This window comes from Rana temporaria, chromosome 4 (genome assembly GCF_905171775.1).
Source record: "Rana temporaria chromosome 4, aRanTem1.1, whole genome shotgun sequence".
Lineage (NCBI taxonomy): Eukaryota > Metazoa > Chordata > Amphibia > Anura > Ranidae > Rana > Rana temporaria.
Window position 1 is genome coordinate 249,393,727 of NC_053492.1, and position 10,966 is coordinate 249,404,692.

The following is a 10,966-nucleotide window of genomic DNA, read 5'->3' on the forward strand; positions in this document are numbered from 1 at the left end:
TTGCGTTCAATAGCTGCAATACCTGGCAGTGAGGTCACACATAGGCTTACTATGTGGCATCCATTGTTGGCTGTCCCTCCTCTCCCCAAAATCCAGTGCTGAAAGCCTAAGTGACTGACCCGGAACCCCCAGAGAGTAGGTAAATATAGGCATCTTTCCTCTACAGAGTAGTTAGTATAGGACTTAGAATGAAGGTGGGTGCAAGTTTGGGAGCAGGTTTAAGTTAAGATAGGATTGGACTGGACTTCTATGTTAATTGCAGACTCCAAAGTCAACATCCCAGCACGACTTTGGCACGACTTGCATAAAACTTCTTTAACAGAAGTCCATGCAAGTTATGCAAAAGTCACACCAAAAGTAGTGCAGGAAACTTTTTCTAAGTTGGAGCGACTCAAGTCGCTCCTACTAGAACAGTTCCATTGCACTTAATGGGGGGACTTGTCATGCGACATGTGCTCTGAAAGTCGGTAAGCATGTCGCACCAGTGTGAACTAGCCTAAGGATTCCAAAATCACATTTTAATAATAGAAAACAAATTGGAAAAAAAAGAATGCTTGGGCGTGCAGTGAGATAAGACCGCAGGGCACAAAACATCATGGTCGAGCAAAACCATATTATCTTTTTTAATATTTTCATGCACGCTCTCTTTTTGTAATAGACACTTACAGTAAGCTTAGCATTAGTTTCTAAAGCTTCATTACCCAACATGGGTCACTCACCTGGGAATCAGCTACTTATTCCACTAATTTCTCCATCATATTAACCTAAGTAGAATAAGTTAATTATATTACAGCTGTTCTTAGAGCTGAAGAATATTTTTTTTTTAGATAAAAATTTGCGAACAGGAAGGTTTTTAATTTTAGGAGAGACATACTAGGGTTGATTTACTGAAATTGTGTAAAAAAATGCCTATTATACACTGCTTAGCGCCACTTGGATAAAATACCTACACAAAACTTAGAGTAGAGAATACAGATCTAAATCTTAAGTTAACTGCTAATTAAATAACAGACAACCTAAACGGAAGCAGCTGTTAAAAAGAAAGGCATATACTGTATAAACAAGCACGCTAACGCTTATTGAAAAGGTAAGTCCATTCAACAAAATAGAGCACAAACAGCGCTACTCTATAGATGGTGTTATCACTCACACCAAAACAGTCCAAAAATAAATGTTGACCAGCAGATGAGAAATGTCCCAGAAGGAGTGTTGAAAATGAAGAAAAATAGCAGCATGCACCATCCACCAAAAATCTTCTCAATTCACCAGTTGTGACCACTCGCCCCGTCAGGGTTCAAACTCACCACAATTAAATATATGATACGCCTTTCAGTGAATCAAACTTCATTGACCATGGATCTCAGCAGACAACATCTATAATGGAGCCAGATGCATTAAGGAACTAGGAGCAGCAAGACCTATCAAGGACAGAAGTATGGGATTTCTGAGGGTAATCTCGAGGGTTGGTTTACTAATAGCAAATACTGTATTATAAGGAGAAAAAACTGCGCTTGTCAAAACGTTCTAAATATATATGGGTCAAGGCAGCAGAAGAAATGTGATAAGCATATAAAGTACAATATAAAAGTAAACTGCGCCAAGTAGGAAACCAGATGTCAAGCTGGTAAAAAGCAATGATAATAAGTAATATGAATAAAAGCACATCCAGTCCAGTAAAAAGTTCGTAGCAGCACCACCGTGTGTCAGCAAAACTTCAGTGTGAATACACCACCACCAAACGGAAAGCCGCTTACCAGAACCACCCAAATATTAGGCCTGTAGACAGATTTGTTTCAAAGGCTCCACATCAGATTAGCATCAGACTGGGGAGGGATCCAGGGAGCAGATCTCGAATTACACCACATCAATGTTTGAACAAATCCTGCTGATTGTAGTCAGATACTGTAGACTGTTCACTTTGCAATGGAAGTTGCAATGTGCACGTTAATTTTCTCCAGAGCTTAGTAAATGAGGTGAAGCTCTACAAAAGTAAACAGTCTATTTGCCTTTAAAGTGGTTGTAAACCCAACCATAAAACTTGAACCTACAGGTAAGCCTAGATTAAGGCTTACCTGTAGGTGAAAGAAATATCTCCTAAACCTGCACGGTTTAGGATATATTACAGTAATTACAGGTGCCGATGTCTACGGCGCATGCGCACCGTAGACAACAGCGTAGGCGCACTGAAAGTTCAGTTTTTCTGAATGGCATAACCTGGGTTAATGCTGTATTCTCGCGCATGCGCAGGGATCTTCTGGTCCCGCGTGCATGTGCGGGAGTGACATCATCGCCGCTTCGGCCAATCACAGCGCCGGAGCGGTGAAAACAGGAAGTATCTGCGAGTATCTGTCTTTTTTTTTAAACCGCGCCATTGGCATCCGAGTAAACCGGAAGTGATGTTGTGATGTAGTTTCTGGGATTTTACATTGGAGAACCGATCAGAGTTGAATCCAGAGCTGAACTACTGGTTCTCAACAACTTTTGTTGAGTTTGACTTTATCAAACAAGGGGAAGAAAAAACAAAGGAGAGAAAAATAAGGGCCTGGGGGGATGGCCGCTATTGCAAGTAACTAGGATGGCGAGAATGGAAAAGAAAGGCAGGAGAGGGTGTAAGAGAAAAAGAGAGGAATTGCTCCCCCTCTCTGCTTCAGCAGGCCATCAGTTTGACCCTTGGGGGGAGGGGGCAGGGGTATCATACAACCCATTCTACACTGGGAAGCCAAAAGGTATCTGATTAGTAAAGTAAATTTGCATCCACTTTATTTATCTGCCATTTCTTTTTCAAGTATTTTTGCTGCATGTTGTTTTTCTACTCATTAAAATTCATTGTTCCCTTCAGACATTGGTCTTCTTTGGGAGAACTGTATTCTCTTATTTTTGTTGCATCCAGATCTGCCAGAATTTCTTCTCCTGGTCTTTCATAACCATAGTAAGGTTTTCCAATTGGTTGGATTTCTTTAATTCTGGCATGAAAATGCAATTTTGTATAGGGTAATAGTCATTTAAACATCGCTTATAATTGCTGTATATAGGTGATGCTTCCTTCTAAAGCCTCGTACACACGACCGAGAAACTCGACGGGCGAAACACATCGCTTTGCTCGTCGAGTTCCTTGGTAGGCTGTTGAGGATCTCGGCGAGCCAAATTTTTCCATTCCCGTCGAGGAAAAAGAAGACTTGCTCTCTTTTTGGCTAGACGGGATCCTCGACAGTTTCCTCGTCAAAGTGTACACACGACTGGTTTCCTCGGCAAAAAAAAAAAACAGCAAGTTTCTTGCTGGTTTTTGCAGAGAAACTCGGTAGTGTGTACGAGGCCTAAGTCCTTTAATGCAGGGGTCTCCAAGTCCTGGGATGCGGACCTGTTGATAACTAGGCTGCACAGCAGGAGATGAGTGGCAACTGCACTCTGCACAGGGGTATCACTAAGCATGGTTGCTGCTCACCTCCTGCTGTGCAGCCATGCCTATTTGTCATCTCCCAACTCCTCCACCCTCCAGGCTGACAATGTCATCCAATCAGAAGTGCAGAGGGTGGGAGGAGCTGCAGATCTAAATGGAGAGTTCCTCCCGCCCCCTGCCCTGCACATAGGACATCGTCGGGCGAGGACACACGGCCTGATCACAGCCTCTGAACTGCCAAAGGTAGGAGTCCTGTGCAGGGGTGGCAGAAATTAGAAAGTGGAAGTGTCATGTTAGAAAGGAAAGGGGGGGCGACAGACTACAGGAGCACTGTGATGGAGGAAACTGTGATTGCTAGGGGGTACTGTAACATAGAGGGGACTGCACTGTAATCATTACAATGCAGTCCCCTTTATATCACAGTGCCGCCCTTACAGTGCAGTCCCCTTTACATTACAGTGCCCCCTTTACATCACAGCCCCCATTTACATTACAGTGCCCCCTTAACAGAGCACATTACATACATTACGTTACATTAATGTAAAGCGGCACTGTGAGGTAAAGGGGACTGCCCTGTAAAGGGGCACTGTGTAGTAAAGGGAAACTGAGGACACTGATATAAAGGGGGGACTGTGCTGTAAAGGCGGGCTCAGGACAGACTCTGAATAGCAGCACAGCCCCCCTGGTCCCTGGGAAAATTAGCTGCTGTAAAACCAGTCCCTGGTGCCAAAATGTTGAGGACTGCTGCTTTATTGGCTAGAAAGCACATCCCTTATTACCACCAAGGCTGCACACCAAATCTTAATAGTGCCACAATTTAAATGAGCAGTAGTGGCAGATATACATAAAAAAAACTGCTGGATAATATATTTACAATCGAGAAAGTGCAATGTAATGCCTCCTCGTCTCCTGTTTTAACCCTTTTCTTGCTGACAAATGCTCTGCAACCATGTGCATTGCACGCAGTTGCAGGGCATTTGCAGTGCTTCCCGATTTACTTAACTACTAAGTTTTTTTCCCCCCCACCCACAGAACTCTTGCATGCTGAGTTTTTTTCCATGTCAATACACACAAAGCTTTTTTGGTCATACTTCTCTTATGGGTCACAGTAGTGCACCTACTTGTGCTCCCCTGTGACCGAAAAACAGCCAACAGCAGGCTAAAGTCCATTGTTGACTGATGTCATGGAGCTGGTCCAGCCTCAGGAAGGATCGATATGTTGGGATACACGCAGATGCCCGATCAGCAGCCAGGTCAGCCTCTCAGAGTGCCACTGAGAGCCTGAGCTAGCTGCTCCCGTACCTCTCCTGCCCAGCACACCAGTGAGCACTGGAAGAACAGAGAGCGGTGACTGACACGTATCACCCTCTGCTCAGAGAGCATGGAGAACTGAACGATCAGCGGTTATGTGACTGCTCAGTTCTCATGCTTGGAGCCGGCAAGGGGACAGCTGCAGCATCAGTCTGATGCTGCAGCATGGAGATGGATTATATATATTTTTTCAATCTCACACTTAATTCCTGAAGCTGGGGGTAGTAAAGATTATTCATGGGCAATCAAGCATCACATGTGGACCCCTGCTATCCACTCTCCAGGGAAATGTAATATAGTAAAACCCATTACATGCGCAGTGAATGGGGAAGACATCATCTAAATCTGGTCCTGCCCTTCCACTAAGGCCTCATGCACACTGAACGTTATAAAAACTTTAGCTGTAGAATTTGTTTTTCAATGTTTTTGCAGTAGTTTTTTTCAGCGGTTGCATTTTTTAGCATTTTTTTTAACAAAGCCATAATCCCACAAAAGCTTATGGCTCAAAAACGCTGATAAATGACGAATAGCTGCATTTTTCAGCTTTTATTAGAGTTAGAGCCTTTTTTTCAGCTGAAAAACTCCTCTGATGCCGCGTACACACGGTAATTTTTTGTGATGAAAAAAATAGAAATGTTTAAAAACGTCATTTAAAATGACCGTATGTGGGGAAAACTTTGTTTTATGTCTTCTGAAAAACGACAAAAAAAAAATTCGAGCGTTTTTAAACCCGCGCATGCTCAGAAGCAAGTTATGACGCGAGCTTGAATGGAACAGAGTGCTGCCGTACGTGCTGAACGTAACTGCGCTATGCTAGAGCATTTTGAAAAAACGATGGTGTGTAGGCAACGCCGTTTTTTAAAATGAAGTTTAAAAAACGTCGTTTTTTTCATGCTAAAAAATGACATTTTTTTTCCATCACAAAAAACGACCGTGTGTTGAGAACCCACTAGTTCTAGAAAAAGAAAAAGCTGATAAACAGCCTATTAGGTGAATTCATAGAGAGTTAGGCCGGCGTATCAGTAGATACGCTGGCGTATCAGTAGATACGCCAACCTAACTCGGAATCTGCACCGTCCTAAGTTTAAGTGTATTCTCAAAGTGAGATACACTTAAACCTAGCTAAGATACGACAGCCTGCGCCGTCGTATCTTTGGGTGCAATATTTAGGCTGGCCGCTAGGTGGCGCTTCCATTGAGTTTGGCGTAGAATATGTAAATGACTAGATATGCCTATTCACGAACGTACGTGCGCCCGTCGCAGTAAAGATACGCCGTTCCCGTAAGAGATACGCGGCCTAAAGATAAACATGCCCCCTAGGTGGCATAGCCAATGTTAAGTATGGCCGTCGTTCCGGCGTCGAAATTTGAAAATTTTACGTCGTTTTGCGTAAGTCGTCCGTGAATAGGGCTGGACGTATTTTACGTCCACGTCAAAACCAATACGTTCTTGCGGCGTACTTTGGCGCAATGCACACTGGGATATGTACACGGAAGGCGCATGCGCCGTTCGTAAAAAACGTCAATCACGTCAGGTCACCCCCCATTAACATAAAACACGCCCCCTCAGCCTAATTTGAATTAGGCGCGCTTACGCCGGCCACATTTATGCTACGCCGCCGTAAGTTAGGAGGCAAGTACTTGCCTATCTAACTTAAGGCGGCGTAGCGTAAATACGATATGCTACGCCGCCTTAAAGGTGCGGCGGTCTTTATGAATCCAGCTATATGTATGCATTGATACACAGGATAACATGCTGGGGAGTTTAATGGCTGCAGAAAAAAACACCTGAAGCCAAAAACACCAGTGTGTATGAGGCAACATCTCCAAAATACGCCCCTTTCTAACCAATGACACAACAAAGCTCCTAATTCACTCCCTGGTCATCTCTCACCTCGATTACTGCAACTCCTTTCTCATTGGCTTACCGCTGCATACTCTAACCCCCCTTCAGTCCATCATGAAGGCTGCTGCCAGACTCATCCACCTTACCAACCACTCTGTCTCTGCTGCTCCTCTCTGTCAATCCCTACACTGGCTTCCGCTCGCCCAAACTAATTAAATTAAAAATACTAACTACTACCTACAAAGCCATCCACAACTCTGCCCCCAGCTACATTACTGACCTAGTCTCTAAATACCAACCTAATCGTTCTCTCCGTTCTTCTCAAGACCTCCTGCTCTCTAGCTCTCTCATCACCTCCTCTCATGCTCGTCTCCAGGACTTTTCCAGAGCCTCTCCAAGCCTATGGAACTCCTTACCCCAATCTGTCCGTCTATCTCCTTCTCTATTAGCTTTTAGAGGATCCCTGAAAACCCTCCTCTTCAGAGAAGCCTATTCTACCCACATTTAACTGTACTTTAATTTTGTCCATCTGATCACCCCCCACATCTACTACCCTTTGTTCCACTTGACCCCACCTTCTAGACTGTAAGCTCTAACGAGCAGGGCCCTTTGATCCCTCCTGTATTGAATTGTACTGTAACTGTACTGTCTTCCCTGATGTTGTAAAGCGCTGCACAAACTGTTGGCGCTTTATAAATCCTGTATTATAATAATAATGAGGCCTAAATCTTTACTGTGCTTTAATACTTTGTATAAGGTTAAGACAAATGTAATTGGCCTATTCTAATAATAGGTTTGTTATTCTAAGTCTATCAAATATTCAATAAAAAAGACACAATGCAATTTAATTTTATAAATGTGATTTTTTTTTTTAATACAGAAAACTGAAGAGCTTAAACATGCAACATTCACATGAAAGTCAACCTAAGAATTCTTGACAGCAGGTTCATTTTGCTCATTTTATACATGAGCACTAAAAGATTATACTGAAATAACAAAAGAACCCTCTCATTCCATAACTCGCACTCAAGATGTATAATAAATAACAAGCATAAGGTAACACGGTGAATCCCTTTTTATGTACAATAAAATATAGGCTGTAAACAACAATTGTAATTATAAAGAAGGAAAATATCTTCCCAGCAATTTACATTTAAAGTAAAATACAATATATAATTCAAATAAAATAGATTTTCACATTGTTCAGTTGACAAGTTAAAAAGGCAAGTCAACCCACGGCTGATATTTCAGTTAGAGTTGATGCTTGCAGAGTGATTCACCCTTCTGCTTCTTACATTTGTCAGTGACTACAGCAGCAATCCCTCTGTGTCTCTAGCTCTTCTCACATGCTGCATTCACTAGGAAGATCTTTCTCTCTCTCTATTGTTTTATCCATTTATGTTACATTGGAGAAAGTTTGAAGATTAAGTAATAACCTTTTCTGGCAAACCTAAAACGTGTTTCCACTTCTACAGTCAAACTTAAATAAACCCCTCTAGGTTTGTTACGTGCTCCTATTCACACAGCATGCATAAATATTATTTTTGTTAAATATTTCTCACATTTTAGATGTTTCTCAGGAGGTGGTGTCATGGCTGACTGCAAGGATATTAAAATGAGTCTGTCTCAAGTCTGTCCTTAGCATACAATGCAACGAGCCTAGCCCCTAAACATTTAACCCTTTGTTAGGGCGGGCAGACAGTGTTGAAATCTAGTTGCAATTGATAGTGAAGATCTGCCTGCACAGTACAGACAGGGTTAATTTTCGCAAACACAGCTGCCCAGCCCCCTAATAAAGAGAATCAAGTAAAATTGTTCCTTGCTAGAGGGTGCAGAACATAGTACTTATGTAGGGCTAAAGCCCCATACACACGGTCGGACTTTTGGCCAACCAACTTCAAAATCTGCAACTTTTCGAATTTGTCCGACTGTGTGTACGCTCCATCGAACCAACTTTTTCGGGTTTCATCCGACAAAAAGTTGGGTCTACAAACAGACCAACTTTTCGGCAACAAAAGTTTGATGGTGCCTTGTCTGACCGTGTGTACAGCAAGCCAACTAACTTTTGGACAAAGTGCAAATACGCTTGCTCAGAACCAATGTTAAAAGCAACAAACAATAGCAGAAGCTAACCAAAGGGTGGCGATAAAGAGCAGAAAAGAGCAAAAAAAAAAACATGTGATGTTAGGAAAGTTTTAGAAAAGTCTGACTGTGTGTATGCTATGGGTGTGGCCGGACAAATCAATTAGGACAAAAATCCAAGGGAAATTTTGTTGGATGTCTGACCGTGTGTATGAACCTTTATCCATATTTGGCTGCAAAAGTGGAAATACACATACATTTTTTAAAGATGCACGCTTTGGGGACTTGTTGGGTCCCTTCTTCAGTCTTTATACTGTTCACATTAATTGGGCCCTAAAATGATGCATTATTAATAACTTAAATAGTCAATAAAGGGTATCACTTAAACACCAAACTTTAATCCATGGCCAACATAGTAAAACAAATTCTACTACTATTACATTGTAAAGGAGTGAGATGCCATTTTCTTGGTTTCATAGTGGCTTTGAAGAGGAGGAATTTGTAAGTGCAGCTTTCATACATTTGGTTGCTAGAGAGATATAAGAAGACATTTGGCTATTTAGCCCACATGAATCTACCAAACACTAGAGAGTTTTGTATGAAATGTGTCAACAAGAAAATGTCTTGTCCATAGCAAATCAGAATGCTTCTTAGTTGTCAAGTCTACATACATTTTCTTTTTGGAATGCTTATAAAAAACCCTCTTATAGGCCTTCTTATAGACAGAAAATTAAACAGTGATTCTAAATGGGTACTATGGGCCCATTATCCACATGATACTTCATTTTGGAAAGGGTGGGGTTTCAAATAAATGTTTTTTTTTTTTTCTTAGCAGGAAGCAAGATACATTTTTGACAGAGCGAGTAATGGATTTGAATTCATACCAGGCAAATACACAACAACCTCTTCTAAAATAAACGTATTGCTATTTATGAACATACGTCTCTGGCTGTTTGTTACAAACCACAAAATGAGACGTTATAGAACATCATTGAACACAGTCTTTGTTGAAACTCTACTTATGAAACATTTGAATTGCCATTAAATACCAATATAATCTCCGGGCTTGTATTGTATATAGATATATATCTATATAGATATATATCTATATACCGGTATATATAAAAATACTTGATTTTCTAAAGTAGTGCATTTTCATGTGAGTAGTGACAGTACTGAATACATTTTTGGTTTTCAACAATATCCCCTGATATGCTATATTTGTAAACTAATTGTCTAAATAATTTTTTTCAAGGTCTATGGTTTTAAATATTTTGTTAAAACCTAATTTCAAAATTAAGTTGATCAACCTTTATGAATGTACCCATAACAATCTCAAAAATTAGACGCTTCAAACTGTTGGCCTGCACCTTTTTCTTAAATCTTCTGAACACTCATGGAGCCTTTGGTATGCAAACAGCAAATGTAACTCCCATTCGGAGCTTTGGAAACCTACCACCCAAACCCACAGAACAATATGTGAATTGATATAGGTTAGTAAGGTGCTTGTATTGCACTGTGGCATGTTGGTAGGTCCCTATAGTTTAGGTCATTATGTGCTTTGTTAAGTTACAATCATACCTTTAACTTCAGTATGGGATTTTGTAAACAGGTTTTAGTCTTTTAACAAATGCAGTATGTTTTCAGGTGCCTCTGAGATGTTTTAGCTTATGTTTAAGTTGCTTTGATTTGCCTTTCAGTAGCTTAAGGCCAAGTTGACCTTTTACAGAAACCAGCCCATGTAGACAAGGAGCCCCCGTAGGCTTTTCCTGTGACCATGAAGCCTGGGTGGAATACTCCATATGATTACATTCCTACATACTGTCTTAGGCCTCGTACAGACGAGGGGTTATCCGCTGGAAATGGTCCGCCGGACCGTTTCCAGCGGAAATTCCTCCTCCGGATTTTGATCCGATGGCTTGTACACACCATCGGATCAAAATCCGCGCGGAAAACATCCGTGGTCACGTGCCGCGCCGTCGTTGGAAGGTAAACACTTCCACGCATTCGTCTAATCATTACGACGCATGCAAGGGATGGGAGCGGACGGACTGATCCGGTGAGTTTGTACAGACGACCGGATCAGTCCGCTGGACTGGATCCCAGCGGATAGATTTTTGTAGCATGCTACAAAATTTGTATCCGCTGGGAATCCGTCGGCTGGATTTTTATCCGCTCGGGCCTACACACGACCGGATCTATCCGCTGGAACTGATCCGCGGATCAATCCCAGTGGATAGATCCTCTCGTCTGTACGGGGCCTTAGTGGTTGTAATGGTAGATTTTTCTTACCATAATGCATTATCTACAGTAAAAAAATAAAAAAAACGT